This window comes from Brachyhypopomus gauderio, unplaced genomic scaffold (assembly GCF_052324685.1).
Source record: "Brachyhypopomus gauderio isolate BG-103 unplaced genomic scaffold, BGAUD_0.2 sc69, whole genome shotgun sequence".
In the NCBI taxonomy this organism is placed as follows: Eukaryota; Metazoa; Chordata; class Actinopteri; order Gymnotiformes; family Hypopomidae; genus Brachyhypopomus; species Brachyhypopomus gauderio.
The window spans coordinates 1722328-1741182 of record NW_027506890.1 but is presented as its reverse complement, the minus strand read 5'-3'; the positions used below and the strand labels follow the sequence as shown (position 1 = coordinate 1741182).

Genomic DNA, 18855 nt, shown 5'->3' with positions numbered 1-18855 from the left:
AGTCTTTGTAAACAGATGAACGTACTTGCTGTTAATGTTTCTTGTGAAAAGATGCCCAGTCTTTCACACGATGATTAAGGTCAGTATGTGATTAGGGGCTACTGGACATACATCAGGTCAAAAACATTTGAAACATAAACGATTGCAGCAGTAGCATTAGATCTCCAATCTTATTTTGTTAATGGACCAAAGCATCCAATGACCCATCTAAGGCAATTAGCACCCCATGCATATAATGCCATTACACAAACTTGAATCTAAAGTCCTTGTTGAAGTGTAAGAAGTGTAAGTGTAACAGTCCAAGCTCCATTTGTGTGAGTGTGTGTGTGTGTACGTGCGTGTGGGTGGGTGTGGTGGGTGTATGTGTGAGTGAGTGTGACTGGGTGTGTGAGTGGGTGTGGGTGTGTGTAAGTGTGTGTGTGTGTGTGCGCGTGTGTGTATGCGTGTGTGAGTGGGTGTAGTGTGTGTGTGTGCGCATGTGGGTGTGCGCATGTGTGTGTGCGCATGTGTGTGTGCGCACGTGTGTGTGCGTGCGTGTGTGTGTGTGTGTGTGTGTGTGTGTGTGTGTGTGTGTGTGTGTGTGTGTGTGTGTGTGTGTGTGAAATCCCCGCCTCCGGCCCAGTCTTGGCACCGTGGTGTGGGCTGAGCAGGCGATCAGAATGCTTTTTGCCTCTATTGGACCCTTGGAACCCCTTCAGCAAACTGATGAAGCTGCCCTAATGGTAGCTGAATTTGGCGTTCTGTTTCTGTCCCTCCCTCTCTCTCTCTCTCTCTCTTCCTGTCCCTCTTTCTGTCTTTTTCTGTCTCTCCTTCTCTCCCTCTCTCTCTCTCTCTCTCTCTCTCTCTCTCTCTCTCTCTCTCTCTCTCTCTCTCTCTCTCTCCCTCTTCCTCTTTTTTTTTCCTGGTGTGTTGTTTCCCTCTCTTCCTTGCGGGCTCCATCCATCAGGCAGGCATGCGGGCAGCCGCCTCACTCCCAGCCACAATATTTCACCGCCTGCCATCAGAGGCCTGACAGCCCCGCGCTCGCCAGGAAATTGCTTTGGCTGTGAGTGGAATTTCAAGCACCAAGCACCTCCTGAGCGCTCTCTCTTTCTCTCTCTCTCTCTCTCGTTCTGTCTCCCTCTCTCGTTCTGTCTCTTTTTCTCTAATTCACCTACTTGTTCCCTCTCTTTCTCCCTCCCGCTCTCTCTCCGGCTGACGACCCCCGGGAGTCTAGGTGAGCTTTGGAATGTGTAATGAGACGAGGGAGTCTTGGTGGAGCTGTACTGTACAGAGAGCACAAGAAAAGAAAGCAAGAGAGAGAGAGAGAGAGAGGAGAGAGAGAGAGAGAGAGAGAGAGAGAGAGAGAGATTGAGAGTAAGACAGAGAGAGGTCAGGGGTGCAAAGCCAGGTCTATTGTATGCATTATCAGATGCGTACACTATGCAAAACTGGAAAACTGGAAGAGAAAAGGAGATGAAGCCTACTGTCTCTGCTGAGACAAACAGAGCAGAATGCTCCCTGTGAAGGCTCGTCACACGTGAGTGGTGACTCACACACACACACACACACACACACACACACACACACGCTCACACACACCACTAAAGCTCATCAAACGCTCACCCTCCAAACAGCTACCCACTCATCAGTGTGATGGGCCGTCCTTACAAGAAACCTCACGCGGTGCTTCTCTCATCCTCCTCCTCCGAGCACCGGCTTAATGATGCGGCGGCCATGTTGGAGCCGGCCAGCTGCACGCGCGGCGCGGTTTCCTCTGCAGCGCGGGTGCGGGCGCGGAGCCGGAATGGCACGTGGGTGGCTGCAGACGCACCTCTGAAGGGTTTTCCTCTCCTTATTCCTGCAGCGTGGCACGAGCTGAGCTGAGCTGTTTTCATGGATGAAAGCCGCTCCTCTGATACACACGCGGCTAGCATACTCCCAGTCTTTTTTTAACTTGCTCTTTTCTTCTCCATTCAGAGAAGCATACACACATTGTATCCTCTGTTCTCTTTCCCTCTCTCTCTCCCTCTCGCTCTCTCCCTCTCTCTCTCTCCCTCCCTCCCTCTCTCTCCTAGAGTCTGTAAATATTCTCTTTCAAGTGACAGGCGACTGGTTGCTCAGTGGGGTTATTGTATGTCTGTTCTGGGGTTTTTGTGTTGCGAGTCCCTGACAGTTATTATTGTACCCACGCTGCTGACCAAATTAATGAGTGGTTTTATGGAAGGGGGTGAAGTACTGGCCAGATAGTGGGGCATTAGGCCTGCCTGCTGACACAGGAACATAAATGAATCTCCCTCAGCCGTGCTGTGATTATTAAAGGCAGTTTATGAAATGGTCTGCCGGAGAGTAGCTCCCGCACCCACGGCAACGCTGCTGCCGGTCATCACCCTGCACTTCCTGTTTCAGAACCCTCACCGAGTCCACACACACTCACGGGAGTGTGACCTCTCACCTTTCCATTTCCTTTTTCAGACTCCCGCTTGCTCTCTTACTTCACCTGTATGCACACTGATTCTCTCTCTCTCTCTCTCTCTCTCTCTCTCTCTCTCTCTCTCTCTCTCTCTCTCTCTCTCTCTTCCTCTTCCTGCTGCAGAAGGTGAGTCTGGAGTTCTACATCGACGTGCACTCTCACTCCACCATGATGAACGGCTTCATGTACGGGAACGTGTTCGAGGAGGAGGGGCGTGTCCAGCGGCAGGCCGTCTTTCCCCCGCCTCCTGTGTCATAACGCACCTGACTTCTCCCTTGTGAGTCCCCCGCCCCCCCACACGCAGGCCAACATGCCCTTCACAACAGTACAACCTTCACAACAGTACACCTTCACAACAGTTCACCTTCACAACAGTTCACCTTCTCAATAGCACACACCTTCACAACAGTACACACCTTCACAACAGTTCACCTTTACAACAGTTCACCTTCTCAATAGCACACACCTTCACAACAGTACACACCTTCACAACAGTTCACCTTTACAACAGTTTCACCTTCACAACAGCACACCTTCACAACAGTACACCTTCACAACGGTTCACCTTCACAACAGTTCACCTTCACAACAGCACACACCTTCACAACAGTTCACCTTCACAACAGCACACACCTTCACAACAGTACACCTTCACAACAGTTCACCTTCACAACAGCACACACCTTCACAACAGTTCACCTTCACAACAGCACACACATTCACAACAGTTCACCTTCACAACAGCACACACCTTCACAACAGTTCACCTTAACAACGGTTCACCTTCACAACAGTACACCTTCAAAACTGTACACCTTCACAACAGTTCACCTTGTATACAGTTCACCTTCACAACAGCCCACCTTCACAACAGCACACACCTTCACAACAGCACACACATTCACTACAGCACACCTTCACAACAGTTCACCTTCACAACAGCACACACCTTCACAACAGTTCACCTTCACAACAGCACACCTTCACAACGGTTCACCTTCACAACAGCACACCTTCACAACAGCACACCTTCACAACAGTACACCTTCACAACAGCACACACGTTCACAACAGTTCACCTTCACAACAGCACACACCTTCACAACAGCACACACCTTCACAACAGCACACCTTCACAACAGCACACACCTTCACAACAGTTCACCTTCACAACAGTTCACCTTAACAACGGTTCACCTTAACAACGGTTCACCTTCACAACAGCACTCCTTCAAAACAGTACACCTTCACAACAGCAGAAACCTTCACAACAGTTCACCTTCACAACAGTTTAACTTCACAACAGCACACACCTTCACAACAGTTCACCTTCACAACAATACACCTTCACAACAGCACACCTTCACAACAGCACACCTTCACAACAGATCACCTTCACAACAGTTCACCTTCACAACAGCACACACCTTCACAACAGTTCACCTTAACAACGGTTCACCTTCACAACAGCACTCCATCAAAACAGTACACTTTCACAACAGCACACACCTTCACAACAGCACACCTTCACAATAGCACACACCTTCACAACAGTTCACCTTCACAACAGTTCACTTTCACAACAGTACATCTTCACAACAGCCCACCTTCACTACAGCACACACCTTCACAACAGTTCACCTTCACAACAGTTCACTTTCACAACAGTACATCTTCACAACAGCCCACCTTCACTACAGCACACACCTTCAGTACAGCACACAACTTCACAACAGCACACACCTTCACAACAGTTCACCTTCACAACAGCACACACCTTCACAACAGAACACACCTTCACAACAGTTCACCTTCACAACAGCCCACCTTCACTACAGCACACACCTTCACAACAGCACACACCTTCAGTACAGCACACAACTTCACAACAGTTCACACCTTCACAACAGCACACCTTCACAACAGTTCACCTTCACAACAGCACACACCTTCACAACAGCACACACCTTCACAACAGTTCACACCTTCACAACGGTTCACCTTCACAACAGTTCACCTTCACAACAGCACACCTTCACAACAGTTTACCTTGTGTACAGTTCACCTTCACAACAGCACACACCTTCACAACAACACACCTTCACAACAGTTCACCTTCACAACAATTCACAAGACTTCCACTCTACTCATTTCTTTATTGTTTTCTTGTTTATTGTGCCATGAAAAATACGGGTGCCTTGTAAACACGTCCGTTATGGTAAGAGTCGCTGTTGCACAAAGGAAAGCTGGACACTACAATAATTGGACATTTTAAGCCAGCGCCTGATTGCATCATGTCCTCTTTTGAGAGAGAAACTTTCCAGGTGTGCTGTTCTTAATGAGCCCTGCAGGCTGTGGCCCTGCAGGCTGTGGGGGGCGGAGAGGGGTTCTCTCTTCAGCCGCTTCTGCACAGATGCATCTGCTCCTTCCCAAAAGCTCTTCCCACGCCTCTCAGCACCTTCCACAATGTCATTTCCACTGAACATTTTTCTGTACATTTTTTAGCCGTGGGGGGGCAAGGCTTCTCCAGACGGCTGCGGCAACATTTCTCTGCAGAGTGTCCGTCCAGACGCACTAGGAGCGGCATACCGATGGTGTGTGTTCATGTGTGTGTGTGTGTGTGTGCTCATGCAGAAAAAACTAATGGAAACGAATACGGAGCATTTAGAAGACATCAGAATCGCTTCTGGTAATGCAGTGCAGAAATATCTGGAAGACGTGGGGGGTGCATATTCCTTATGTTATACTTGTGTGGAATGGAGAGTTTCTGTGTGTTGTGTGCACACAGATCTCCACACATATCTCCTGCCCATCTTCTAACCCTAATCCCACATTTGTGCAGTTGGGCATCTTTTTGACCTTCAGAGCTCATGCAGTGTGACATTTCACAGCTGTGCCTGCAGTGTGCAGCCTGAGGAATAACCTTTACTGTTCAGTCAGCCATTCAGCAGACCACACTGCCCCTCCTCTCAGCCGCACACAAAGAGCCGCAGCGCCCGCACACACACACACACACACACACGCACACACACAAATGTCCTGCTATTTACACGATGGTGAAAACGCTGCTGGTGCGTGCCATTCACAGAGGTGAGCACCACTGGATTGTGCGTTCATGCGTGGAGGTTTGTGCAACAGTGAGCATCTGCATATGTGTGCATTTTTGAAAACGCTCCTCTGTTTTGTGCTGATGCCACTGGTGTGTGTGTGTGTGGGGGGGGGGGGGGGGGGGGGGTGCGTGTACATGTATGTGAAGGCGTGTGTGATAGTTAGAGACCAAGGGCAGTTACTTTAGCTCTGCACCACCTCCCTCGTTTTCAGCCATGGGTGGAGCTGAGGGGAGGTGGGGGGGTTCTCCACCACACCTGGCCACTGGCTGCATGTCACACTGACCCCAGATCAGTCACCTTCACCACGCCCTGCCTGTAGAACTGAGGAGCCCCCACAGACTAGGAACACAGCGGGAGCGGCTGGCTGGGAAAAGCCGTGTGACGCCTACTCATGGACTGCTAACACGGAAAAATTAGCATTAATTATTTAAGCATGCTAATGTACACACGCATAATTATGCTCTGACTCCCAACAGTGCGGTCTCTGCGGAGCGCACATGAGAGCTTTTTTGATCTGTAAAGTGTTATCTCTCCGCTGACATCACTTTAAAAGGTAAAAGTCATACTATGATATCTTATCTGAACTCTCGTCAGCTACAGTTAGTGTTTTTAGAATCACTGCCCTTATCAGTTGTTTGATTCCTGTGTATGTGTATTCGGCCCTTTATGTGTGTGTGTGTGTGTGTGTGTGTGTGTCTCACACGTTTTAGTCCAGCACATCGTTTAACCGTGACGTGGTGAAGGCAGGCACGGGCCGGCGCTTCCTGGGTGGTCTACTGGACGACACGTCCTACTGCTACACCCTGGAGGTGTCCTTCTACAGTTACGTGACGGCCGGAAGCGCCACGCCCATCCCGTACACAGAAGACAGCTGTATCCTCCCTCCCGTAGGTCCGTTTCTCTCCCTCTCCATCACCCCCCCCCCCCATCCATCCAACACGCCGGGTGGCTGCAGCACGGTGGAGAAATGGAGAGACAGAGATGAAGAGATGAAGGACGCCGTCTCCTCTCTGCAGGCGTGCAAGACTTTATTTTCGGGCCCTCATCGAGTTTCGGGGAGTTCTAAGGATATACGGACTCTCCATATCATCATGGGGAGGGGAGAACCATGGGGCAGACACACCCGTGGGGCAGACAGACGCGTGGGGCAGACACACCCGTGGGGCAGACACACCCGTGGGGCACACACACCCGTGGGGCAGACACACCCGTGGGGCAGACACACCCGTGGGGCAGACAGACGCGTGGGGCAGACACACCCGTGGGGCAGACACACCCGTGGGGCAGACAGACGCGTGGGGCAGACAGACGCGTGGGGCAGACAGACGCGTGGGGCAGACACACCCGTGGGGCAGACACACCCGTGGGGCAGACACACCCGTGGGGCAGACAGACGCGTGGGGCAGACAGACGCGTGGGGCAGACAGACGCGTGGGGCACACAGACGCATGGGGCACACACACCCGTGGGGCAGACACACCCGTGGGGCACACACACCCGTGGGGCACACACACCCGTGGGGCAGACACACCCGTGGGGCACGCACACCCATGGGGCACACACACCCGTGGGGCAGAGAGACGCGTGGGGCACACACACCCGTGGGGCACACACACACACACACACCCGTGGGGCACACACACCCGTGGGGCACACACACCTGTGGGGTGCGCTTGTATGCTGCGGCTTTGCAACTACATCCTGCCTCATGTATTAACCTGCCACGTCTCCTGCAGGGCAAGTGGGGGACCTCCACCTGGACCTCCACCTGGACCTCCACCCTGCTCTGTAGAACACTCCAGCCACCTCGGGCTTTTGCTCTCGATGTAGATGACTGGACAGAAAGAATCGCTTCACATGACTGACGGGGTAGGGGGTGGTGTTGGGAGGGTGGAGGGGGAGGGTGGTGTCTGTGGTCATGCAGCCGTCTCCTTCACTGACATGATCTCTCTGGTGCTTGTGCGCTAGGCAACGTAAGCCGCGGGCCCGGAGCTCACTAATGAAGGCTCGCCTGATAATGTCACTCTATTGAACCGCATGTAGCTGCCGCGCTGTACCGGTGTTAGCCACGCTCGGTCACTGAGTCCTTAATTATTGCAGGGGGCCATTATCAGGGTAGCAGGGCCAGATCTGTGTGGGTATGCACTCTGTTGGAAAATACTGAAGCTCCACTATAATAGGGACACCTGGCGATAGGGCTGTGTGTGTGTGTGTGTGTGTGTGTGTGTGTGTGTGTGTGTGTGTGTGTGAGAGAGAGAGAGAGAGAGAGAGAGAGAGAGAGAGAAGTTGCATGCCCTTGCAACTCTGAAGAGCAAGAGCTAATTGGAAAGACGGTATGGTCAGTCTGCCCCATGCAGACAGTTCGAAGGTAATGGATAGAGGATTTTAAACATTCTTTTGTTCCTGAACTTTCGATGCCCATCGAAATGGAATCCATTTAGCAGATAAGATAATAAAAAGATAAGATAATTAAGATAATTTCCAGCAGTGGTGAACCGAACCTCTGGGGGATATTGGACCTGTTAAGGAGTTCTGTGCAGATCTATAGCATGGCTGAAGTTCACAGTGAACACAGCAGGAGATCGCAGACCCAGTGGCTTTTTTAGCGCAAACCTCCCAAACATGTGTGTAGCCCAAGTGCCCCCTAGTGGCAGGAGAAGGGTGTGCTGCATGCACACGTGTTCGGTGGCTATGCCTTTCTTTCTCTTCTATCCATCTTTCACCCTGTCTCCCTCTCCTTCCCTCCCTCCCTCCGCTCGGTCTTTTCTCGCTCATATCACTCCGTCATCCACCCAGCTGTTGACAGTCTCTCATTTGCGTGCCACTCCTGTACTTCCTCTTTTATTTATCTGCTGTTGGGATCAGAAGGGCCAGTGAAGCCCCGTGACTGATTCTCACCTTCTCCCCCATCTCAGCGTGGTGTCGTCTCCTGTCCGCTGCTCCGCTGAACTGTCAGCTTCAAGGCCTGCTAGGCCACCGCTCAATAATAAAGGACCCGTCTATGTAGAATTACTCCGCGGCACCGTAGATTATTCTCTCTTAGTGAAAAAGGATGCCGGCGGAGAAAAGAGGCGGTTTACGGCTGGCTGGGCGGAGTCATAACTTACCCATGATGCCCTTCTCCTTGAAACTGATAGTGACTTTGTATCCTGGCGGCAGCGGCGTGTCTGGTGGCGGGGTGACTCGGGTCGGCTCGGGTGCTGCTGGAGCTTGGACTGCATGGTACAGGAAGGGAGCCAAGCCAAAACCTAGGAGGAGGTCCTGAGATGCTCCCTATGCAGATGTTACAAATGGCGGGATTGGGGTTCAGGGTGATGCGGTGTGAGAGCGGGAGACCCTGTTGAGGGGCAGACCAAAGCGAAGTCAATGACATGGGAAACCCAGACGGCGTTGGGTGGGGGGGGTGGCACGTGTAGAACGCTCACACGCAGAGCGGATGGCCTGCAGCTCGGGCCCAGGTAGACAGAGGGCAGGTGGCACCGCATGTAGTGCAAAGATTGGGGTCAGCGGGGTCAGCGGAATCTGACATGTCGTTTTTATGGGCCGGCGGGCAGGTCTATGGAGCGTGTAAATCATCAACAAAGACCTTTTACGAGTGCGGCTCCACTTGGGGGGGGGGGGGGGGGGGGGATCAGGGTGGGGGGGGGGGGGCACAGGGAAGAAGTGGGAGAAAAAAGCAGTGACACCGATGTAATTACCCGCTGCGGCGAAATGATTTCACCCCCCCTAACCTCAGCACGTAACTGCTCACACGCATACAAACACACGCCCCGTCAGTTGATGACTGCCATGTAGCCGGGCAAATGGAAACCTCACCTTGTCCTTTAATGGCGTATTTTATTACAGTTCGTTCTAAAGAGACTCTGCTGGATCTCTGAGGGAACTGGTTCAACTGCCCCAATTCCCCCCCATTTTTCTCCCAGTCTCCCAGTCACACCATCCTGTCTCATTACAGACAGGGAGAACGGGCCAGACATGGGCCGGAGCTCGTACAAGGGGGATATATTTCACAACCTTTAATCATTTATCCTCACCTGTAATTTCTCCCAAAATGGAGGAAACTTACGATGCGTGCCGTCCTCGCCCGCTTCCGATTTTTATGCCTGTCGACCGTCCCCTCGGGCGTCGTGGGCTGACTAATGCCTGTGCTGGAATCGCGGCTTCTCGGAGAGCCGCTGCTCATGCTTATAGGTCCTCCTGGAGCTGCGCTGGTGGAGGAGAACAGGACTGGACCGCCAGCGTGACCTTTCAGAGAGCCCAGGTCTGATTAACGGAAGCTTTGGGACGTCTGCGGCCATAATTATAAAGATCACTTTAATAGGAAGTTCTTTCTTTGAGGTTCGACCGTCGTTACAAAAGCTCTGAGCGTCCGGAATGGGCCTCCGTTTGTTGTCCCGCATGCCTCTATCCAAACAACAGCTTAATTGGTCACAAGTAATGCCTTAGAAACGCGGGAGCGTCGTGTTCTCTGAGCCGGGCTGTCCCGAAAACTTGTTTTGAAAAAGCCAGGCGACAAACTGTGACGCCAGACCGTCATTAGTGCTGCAGAGACAGATGAGAGCTGGGAGAATCTGGGAGCTCGTTCAAAACTCAGCTGGGCACTTTGATTGAGAAATGGTTCCTCTGCAACTCTGTAGCACCTTCTCTTGTCTTGCTGCAAAGTTAAATTCCCTCCAAAACAACTCTCGGTGCCAGGTTCCCAGAGTTTGCTTTTTAAGGTCATGATTTATTACTTGTTAGGTTGTTACATTTTGGAAAGGTGTTAAGAGTGTTACACGGTGAGAGTGTGAATCCTGTCATACAAGGCAGATTGTAAAGCAAAATGTCTTTCTAATGATGTTTTTTATTACATAAAAAACATCATTAGAATGTATATGCACTTATAGAAAATGCACTTATAGAAAGTGCACTTATAGAAAATGGATCCTATAAATATCCTACCAAAGTTTAGTAGAAGACTAATTTATTTCGTCAAAATTTCCAATGTTGGGTAAAGTTTTCTCACTTCGAGTCTGAGCAACCTTGCTAGATAGCAAGCAAAACTCCTTAGACAGTGTTGAGTGTAATTTGCATTTTGAGCATGTTTCTTGTAAGGGAGCATTGCCATACTGTCAGACTGAAGCATTAATTACAACGTTCATTCACATGGATCAATATACCGCTGTAGTGATTGTCTTGGTGTAACAGATTCTACGCAGGCCTAAATTTGACTTTATAGATCTCATGGTTCCACACACATCAGGGCGTATCGGTGACACCAAGATTGCATCTCGCAGAGTTATGAGTTAATTCTACACATATTAAACCAGGTGTTGTCATAGAAACCTTAAAAACCTGCCACTCCATCAGCACCCATGAATGAGGCATCGATATCCACAGAGTTGTATGGCTGAATCACTCAGGTTGCACCATTATACTCAGCTCAGGTTAAGCAGCCCAGCTTGCTGTAGGTCAGTGACAGCGAGCTGTCAATTAAAAGAACGTGCTTATTAGAATATTAGAACCACGCCCAGACCGTTCTCAAATAGAACTGCCAATTTGGTTGATTTTTTGAGCAGCATTTTATAATATTTGGGAGGTTTAGCTGTTTTTAATCATTTATATTATCTGGTTGAGTTTTGGTTTTGAATGAAGGCTGACTCGATAATGCAAGGATATTTTTTACCCTTAGGATTACAGTTTGAGGTAGGATTGGGTTTATGGACTAAGGTTTGAGCTAAGCACGCATAACATTATCGTCTTCCAGAAAAGTCTGTTCTGAGTCAGCTGTCCAGAATGGACTCTGTTGCCCTTTAAGCTCTGACAGGTTAACAAGTTCTCGTGTCAGAGCCGAGCGAGAGGCAGCCCACACCATTTTGCGCTGTCCTGTAGGCTGCAGATGGCTACTGAGAGAGCCGTTATCCGCGGGCGTCGGCTCGAAAAGCCCCGCTCAGTCATGCCGAGCGGTCGGCTCCGTCATCGGCCCACCTAGGTGCTGCGCTGCCTGGGAAGGAGTGGGTGTCGACAAAGGCTGGAGGGCCGGGTCAGGCCACGGCGTAGTTCCAGATTGATACGGCGCAGAGCCACAGAGCGGCCGCAGACAGCTCGGTGGTTCCCGCTCGCGTCGAGTGTCAATCACGGCTTCAGAAGGAGACGGTGCCGGACGCTCCACGCACTGACAGCTATCTGCGGTCTAAAGGGCCCCTCTGACGGGCAGACAGTAAAGAGCACCGGGGGCCTGCGAATGGAGCGTCTCAACGCAGCGCGTGAAGCCCACCTGTCCAGGCTCGGCAGCAGGCGGGCGGGATTTGGTGACGGCCACCGTCTGATTCCTAAATGGTTTCGTTTTAAACGTTGCCAATGTGCTGCAGTCGGCACAGTCGCAGTGTTTCAGAAGTGCAGCAGCGCTCTGTTTCTGGGTGGCGGTGTGCGGGAGCTGCTCGGGTCGAACTGCAGTTAACTTGTGGAAACTTTTAATGGCCTTTATGGTCCATAAAAGAACTGATGGGTTTCTTGCTCTTCTCGCTCCACCCTCTCTCTCCCCCTCCGGCCCGGGAGCGGGTGGTGCTGAGGGGTCATCAGACCCGCTCATGTTCTGCTCTTTGAGAGTCCTGTGCCATGAAATGGACATGATTGTGTAGGTGGCGTGCGTCGTGGCCTGTGGCCAATCGCAGTGCGGCTGCTGCTCCCTCAGAGCGCCGGCTTTCGGTTCGGCCGTTTAGCACCCCGTCTTCTGTCCTGCGGGCCCGTGTGTGTGTGTGTGTGTGTGTGTGTGTGTGCGTGCGTGTGTGCCCCCCGCCCCCGTGACCGCTGCGGCCGGCACCTCCCTATCGCGCCCTGGATTGCGTGTCTGTTTCCGTTTGGACCTCGAGGATGCCGCTCGCCCTCGCGCAACGAACAAAGCTCGCTGCAAACCCGACTGTGGCGTAGATCAGGCAGAGTCGGAAATCAGACGGAGCGCCGGCAGAGCCGGAGAAGGGTGTGTGTGCGTCTGTCGTCCCGCTGGAGAGAGGCGAGATGGGCCGGGAGCCTGGAGCTGCAGGGGGAGACTGCCTGCTCCTCCTGCGCCTCCTGCGCCTCCTGCGCTCTCCTGTTTGCTGTTTTAATTAGCATCGTTAATTGGCTCTTCGTGACACCCCTGTGTGACAGGCCTGTCACTCCGCTGTATCGATGGCGTTGATGGCCCTAATTTGTCTGCTCGTTAGCCTGGCGGCTGGCTCCAGGACCACGGTGTCTTGTTCCCTGTCACCGGGGCATCATTGTCTGTCTGTCCGTGTTGCGGATAAGCAGCCTGGTAAACAAATCATTTTGCCTGTGCGTGCAGACGTCCGTCTCCCCCGCGTCCCATCAGCCCCATGGAGCCTCGTCCTTGAGTTGCACCAAAGGCAGTGCATCGATCTGGCAGGCGTGCGTAATAGTATTAACAACAACACGCGCACCAGTGAGGCTAACGCCTGCACACACCCCTCCTCCTTCACTGCTAGCAAACTGAGTGGAAGTGGAAATTCTTTTGCTGTAGGTTTCCATCCATCAGTTGCCGAGGCGTTTTCTTCCAGGGAGACAAAGCAATCCTAATGTGACATTCCTACTTCCAAAATATAGTAGGAGTGCATCATTTGTATTGATAGGTTTCGACAGACATGGAGGCATAGAGGAACTTAACATGATAACGGCATGAATACAAACTCCTTTGTGTATCTTTCCTGATATCTGCTGTGAAAGGACGGCTGTGCTCACAGTGCAGATCGTTATCGGATCGTGTCACCGGGCGTATCTCCTTCTGCCTGTCGCGATCTTTCTCCTTCTTCTGCCCATGTGCTAAAGGTGAACCTTGTGGCTGCCCGATGACGCATGAGGCCCGCCCCCGTGGTGACCTCTGGCTCCTGCTCCTGCTTCTGGATACCCGGCCTTCCCGCCTAGTCATCAGGCCACACCCCTCTTGTCTGCCCTCCTGCAGGGGCGAGTGAGTGTTCCGGAAACTTCCAGCCCTCTGCGGGCACGAGCGCGTGTTTTTTTTTTTTCTTCACGCCGGCACGGGCGCTTCAGCAGGCCCGGGTTGCTGTTGGCACGCTGCCAGCGGCCAATCAACGGCGAGGAGCTCGCCTGCTTGCAGCTGCGACGCTGATGAAGTCCTCTGCTCCTCCTCGTCGGTCTGTCCATCAGCGGCTTCCTGGTATGGACGTGTGCGATGTAACATCACAAGCTGAGAGGCCATCTGCACGCGGCAGGCTCCCAGTCTATTTCTGTCGCCGAACACACACGCGCGCGCACACGCACACACACTGGTGGAGTTTCTGTTGATCAAGGGGAGACACAAAACTTTTTTTCTGAGGTCACAGCAAAAATGCCAGGCATGAGCGAGATTTGGCAAGCTTTAGAATAGTGGTTCGATGCTTCTAAAGTAATGCTTAGACAAATCAGACAGGTCGTGCCGTCTCTTTCTCTGTACCTGTGTATACCGACCTGTCCACGTTCCAAGACCGTGATTTAAATACATCTGCTGTCATGACTTGCCCACACAATTTCAAAGTGAACCTTGGCCTGCTCAACTCCTAGCATCCAAAAATAGCCCTTGTTGTTTTTGGAAGGCGGCAGAGGTGGCAGCCCTGGCCAGATGGGGTGTGAAGACAGGCATAGGAGTCATGGAGAGAGTTCCCATCAGCCCGCTGGGTGAAGGATGGAGCCCAGGATGACTCCACACTCTGTAGTAGCTGGCTGGGATACAGAGAGCAAGGGGGGATGAGGAAACTGCTGCTCTCTGAGCCAAAATGGTGTAGATCAAAGACAGATGCCATGCCCTCTCTGCTGATCAAGGTCATGTTGTGCCCAATAGGATGAGCAACCTTGTCTCTTGCCTTTTTATTTAGCTGAAAAATTGTCATATTATATTTGGAAATTGAGGCAATCATGAATAACGCTGTGGTGTCATAGTAAATCAGAGAGGAATGTGGATAGAAATGTCATTTAATCTGCGTGTGTGTGTGTGTGTGTGTGTGTGTGTGTGTGTGTGTGTGTGTGTGTGTGTGTGTGCGCGCACGTGTGTGTGTGTGTGTACATGCGTGTACATGAATGTGTGTGCTCAAATACAAGAAGGATCCACAGAGATACCATTCATGCCAGGAATGGATTGTTTTTGAGTTAATAGTTTTTGGGTAATAGGATTTAAACCATAGACGTTGGATTTATGTGGCTCGGGTAATTTCTGACTGTTGGGAGAAATTGGAAAATAAAAAATAAAAAATGACTGAATCACTTTTTACCTTGTTTTTCTTCCAGAGGTCTTGTTTCAATCACAGAACTCTGACAGTCTGACATGTCATATCTGGACATCAATAACTAACTGACATCTAAAGGTGAAACATTACATCTCTGTCTGGATTGATCACGTCAGGCCATCCTCAGAAGAATGTAGCGCTCACAACATACAGGCGGAGTGAACAGCCCCTTCCTCACCGTGTCACCACAACCGCCACACCCCACAGCTTATGGTGGGCTAACACCACGTTTATTATTGCATCACCTAGAGTAACACGTAGTAATATGCTGGGCAAGATTTATATATCATGTTTGTTTATCTTGGCTATGAATTTTCTAGGCTATACTCTAGGCTTTCTAGGCTAGTGTGTTTTGAACAAATGGTTCAGACCTCTTTAGTGACATGCTGGAAGGTGTCCGTAGAGTCTGGCCATCTGTGGCACGCAACCCTAACTTAGATCACTTCCACTTTGACCCAACACTCTAGTTCTGACCTGAAGCGACGAGCTGTGTGTCCTCGGACGGTCGTCTCAGCAGTTCCCTATGTTAAAAATAAATGTGAACATATTCATGTTCTATTACAGACTGGCGTGCACTTTCACCACTAACACCACTTAACACTTGGATGGAAGTTTGGGTGTTTTTGTTGAACCATGAGCTCTCCACCTATGAGGCTATAAACATTATTCTTTCCTCTTCATCCCTGCGCTGTAGTCTTTAGCGACACGCTAATGCTGTCATATCATTAGCCACGGCACTTTAGTGCAGAGAGGTTTTTTTTCTGTGGTTTCGTGTCGAAACATCTCTCCGCTTTCCCGTATCAGTTGTGTGGCACCCATGCCGCGGGCCTCTAAAAGCCTGCCTACTGTTATGATGGAGGGCTCGGGATAATAGATGTGTCCTGTAATGTGATCGCGGAACACAGAAGCGCTTGCAGGGTAGTTGTATGAATTTAAATAAAGTCCTGGCTATGAGTAACTACTACATCAGTGCGATGGAGAGGACGCTCTTTTGCTTGCTTTCTCTTTTTTCTTTCCTTCTGGCTGACTTGACAGAAACACGGTTGATTTACGCTCACCAGCGGCAGGCCGTGGCTGCGCTGTCCTGGTTATTTACTGTCAGCATTATTCTGTCAGGTATCGTCCTGGCGAGATATGCACTAAACACTGCGCTTATTATTTATTTATTTATCTATATTGCAGCTATATGTATTTATCTGTCTATATTTCAATTGATGGCAGCACGTCAGAGTGATGATTTAAGGGCCCGGAGGTGCTGGGCGCTGTGGCAGCGGTGCAGCTCGGGGGGTGCAGTAGTATTGCCTTGCCATTTATGTGCCTTTGAACGCACAAAGGTAGCCTGCCGAAGTGGGTCTGAGGAGATTTCACTTTTAAATGTCAGCGCAAAACAGATTTCTCTTCCACGTTTAGGAATGCAGCCAATGTCTGAGCATGAAAAATCCATCATAGGCTGGAGGCACTAGTGTCCTTCTTCTCTAAGACTGCTGGGCTCTTGAACAAGGCCCCTAATCCCTGTGTAGTGCAAAGCAAACATATAGATGTCTGACCCTACCCTACATAGATCACTGTTTCTCTACACGGCCCTCGGACGGTTTGCCTTTTTACCCAGGTGTCTGAACAACTGCACATGGTATTCTGGACCTTCTGGTGGGCCCCCCTGAAATGGGTTAAGGAAATATTTTTGTAAACCTGATTGTTTTATGTGTCTTTAAGTTGGGATTTTTCAAAATGCAAATTATTGTTATTGTTGTTTTTGTTTTATTATAATGATATTTATGGTGATTATTATTATTATTGCTGTTTATTCTTAGAGCTGCTATGATAGCTATTTGTCCAAAGGTTGTGCTGGCTCCTTAACCTACTTTCCCTAGACATGAAGCTGGGTAGGAACGTAGCCCGGACGTTCCTGGACTACTATAAACTCAATAGTTTGGTTGATGAGACTAAACTAACAAGTCACGTTAGCAGGTATGTACGGTCATCTGTCTGCTTTTACACAACAAATTTCCATTGTTTTGTTTTTTTAATTTTTTTATTTTCTTCTAGAGACGAAGTTTTTTTGCACGTAGATGGTTGTATCCGGAAGCGAGTAGTCTTTACAAAGAACCCTTTGGGGTTCTTTTAGAACCCTTATTGGAGCCCTGAGGGAGGTTCCTGGTCATGACCAGGAAATTCCCTCCAATCCCAGCAAGTCTTTTCTGAGACAAAGGAACCTCCCTCACTTGACCTTCCCAGACAAAAGAGAAAGTCAGAGACTAAAAAGTTGTTTTTTCCCCACAGTGAAGTCTAATGTGAGTTGAGGTTACAAGAGTCTACTAGACCTGTTTTGGTTTTTGTTGTTAAGGCTTTTGTTTGTAAACATTCTTTTTCTGTTGACAGTCTAGATGCAGCATCTAGCAGTCACCAGGGAAATAATGCCGGAAACGGAAGGAATCACAATGGGGAGAAGAGTGAAAGAAGATTTCAGGGCAGCAGAGACTCCTGAACCCCAATATTACCCAGGGTTCCCGGCACAAAGACACATCACTTAATGGACATTTGGGATGTCGGGAACTTGTGAAGAAACAAAAATATGGACTGCTTTGATTTGTCTGTACAATGCTGTGTTTTTAAGACGTCCAACTGTGTAGATAATACATGAAAAGGTGATGTTTACCTACTTGTTTTTATTTGCCTTGTTTTGTCTTTTTGAAATACCAGCAACAGTGTACAATCTCTTGTTTTTGGATTTGCTTCTTCACAGAAGATTTAATTTAGTTGCACTTCTGATTGTGTAAATGATTGCATGCATTAAAATTCAGACTTCTGTGTTCTGGGTTTATCTCATTCCCTGGTACTTTCCTCTGCCGGCTAAGAATGTTTAGGAAGATTGTGATTACCGTGATGTTTTATTGTATTTGAGAATAGAATTCATTGGCTTTTGCCAAGACGTTTTTAATTTTAAATGCATTACTAAGCATGTTTGTTCATAGTTAGATTTAAATTTATCTTGCAAAGAACAATTAATTTTTTGATCTTTCATAATGAAATTAATTATCTCGGAGTATGTCTAAACACATACTCTATCTTCTAATACATTCCTGGAGATCATTCCATACAATATGCAAAGGAAATTCTCGGTGTGGCTGTTGTCTGGTGGAGCGCCACCCTCTCCCTCCCTCAGACATGACTCCCACTATCTGTCAGGAGTGGCACGAGGAGCAGCATGTATTTTTCAGGCCAGTCATTCGGAATAAGTGAGGCAATCAGTCAGAACCTGCATAAACAAATGACTCCCATTTTATATGGTAGACGAGAAGATGGAGAGAGCTAATGCAAATGAGAAAACACATCCATCTACAGATTTACACACACACGCATGCACGCACACACACGCACGCACATACACACGAAAGGTGCTTTGCACGGAATATTTCCCTTCCCCACTGTGCTGTCATTTTTTACCTGTGTCTCAACCCATTACTCCCATTTGCCTGCATGGGTAAACGAAGCGCACCAGCGGCTACTTGTCCTTGTGCACCTGTAAAATGTTAATCACCCCCCCCCAACACTGTCATGTTCCATTCTTAAACACAAGTTTCTGTCTCGTCATCTCACTGGCTGGTTTCTGCCCAGTGTTTTTAAAAGCTGCACTAAATGCACATAATGATAATATATGTACATAATATATCTGTCTGGGACTTCCAGCTTCTTGTTCAGTGGTTGCTATATTGCAGAGGGTAACCACACTGCCCCCACTTGTGGGAAAGTGGGGGTTCACTCCTTGGCTGTGCTGTGCTCCACCATTAAGAGTCTGTGGGCATAAGTACATTTACCTACATCTGTAACATGATTGACAATTGGAAGTGTCTCTGGATAACAGACAAGATAACATCTCTTCAGTCTTCTCTCATATCCCTGCTGAAATACATACTGAAACCTGACTACTCATGGCCTCGAGTTGGGAAACTTTATTCACTAATTTGTCTCTTAGCACGCGCGTACAAAGAAGCCAGGATGTGGGTTGTTGTACTTGACCATCATCACGTGACCATTTCCT

At 49.6% G+C, this 18855-nt stretch overlaps 1 long non-coding RNA gene across 1 annotated transcript; it reads left to right on the top strand.

Annotated features, from left to right (window-relative positions):
* Positions 1-941: 941 nt before the first annotated feature.
* On the top strand, positions 942-17632 carry LOC143490981 (uncharacterized). Its single transcript, XR_013125060.1, has 5 exons — positions 942-1045; positions 2576-2729; positions 6273-6435; positions 16688-16784; positions 17196-17632. It is a non-coding gene; the product is annotated as an uncharacterized LOC143490981 (long non-coding RNA).
* The last annotated feature ends 1223 nt before the right edge of the window (positions 17633-18855 follow it).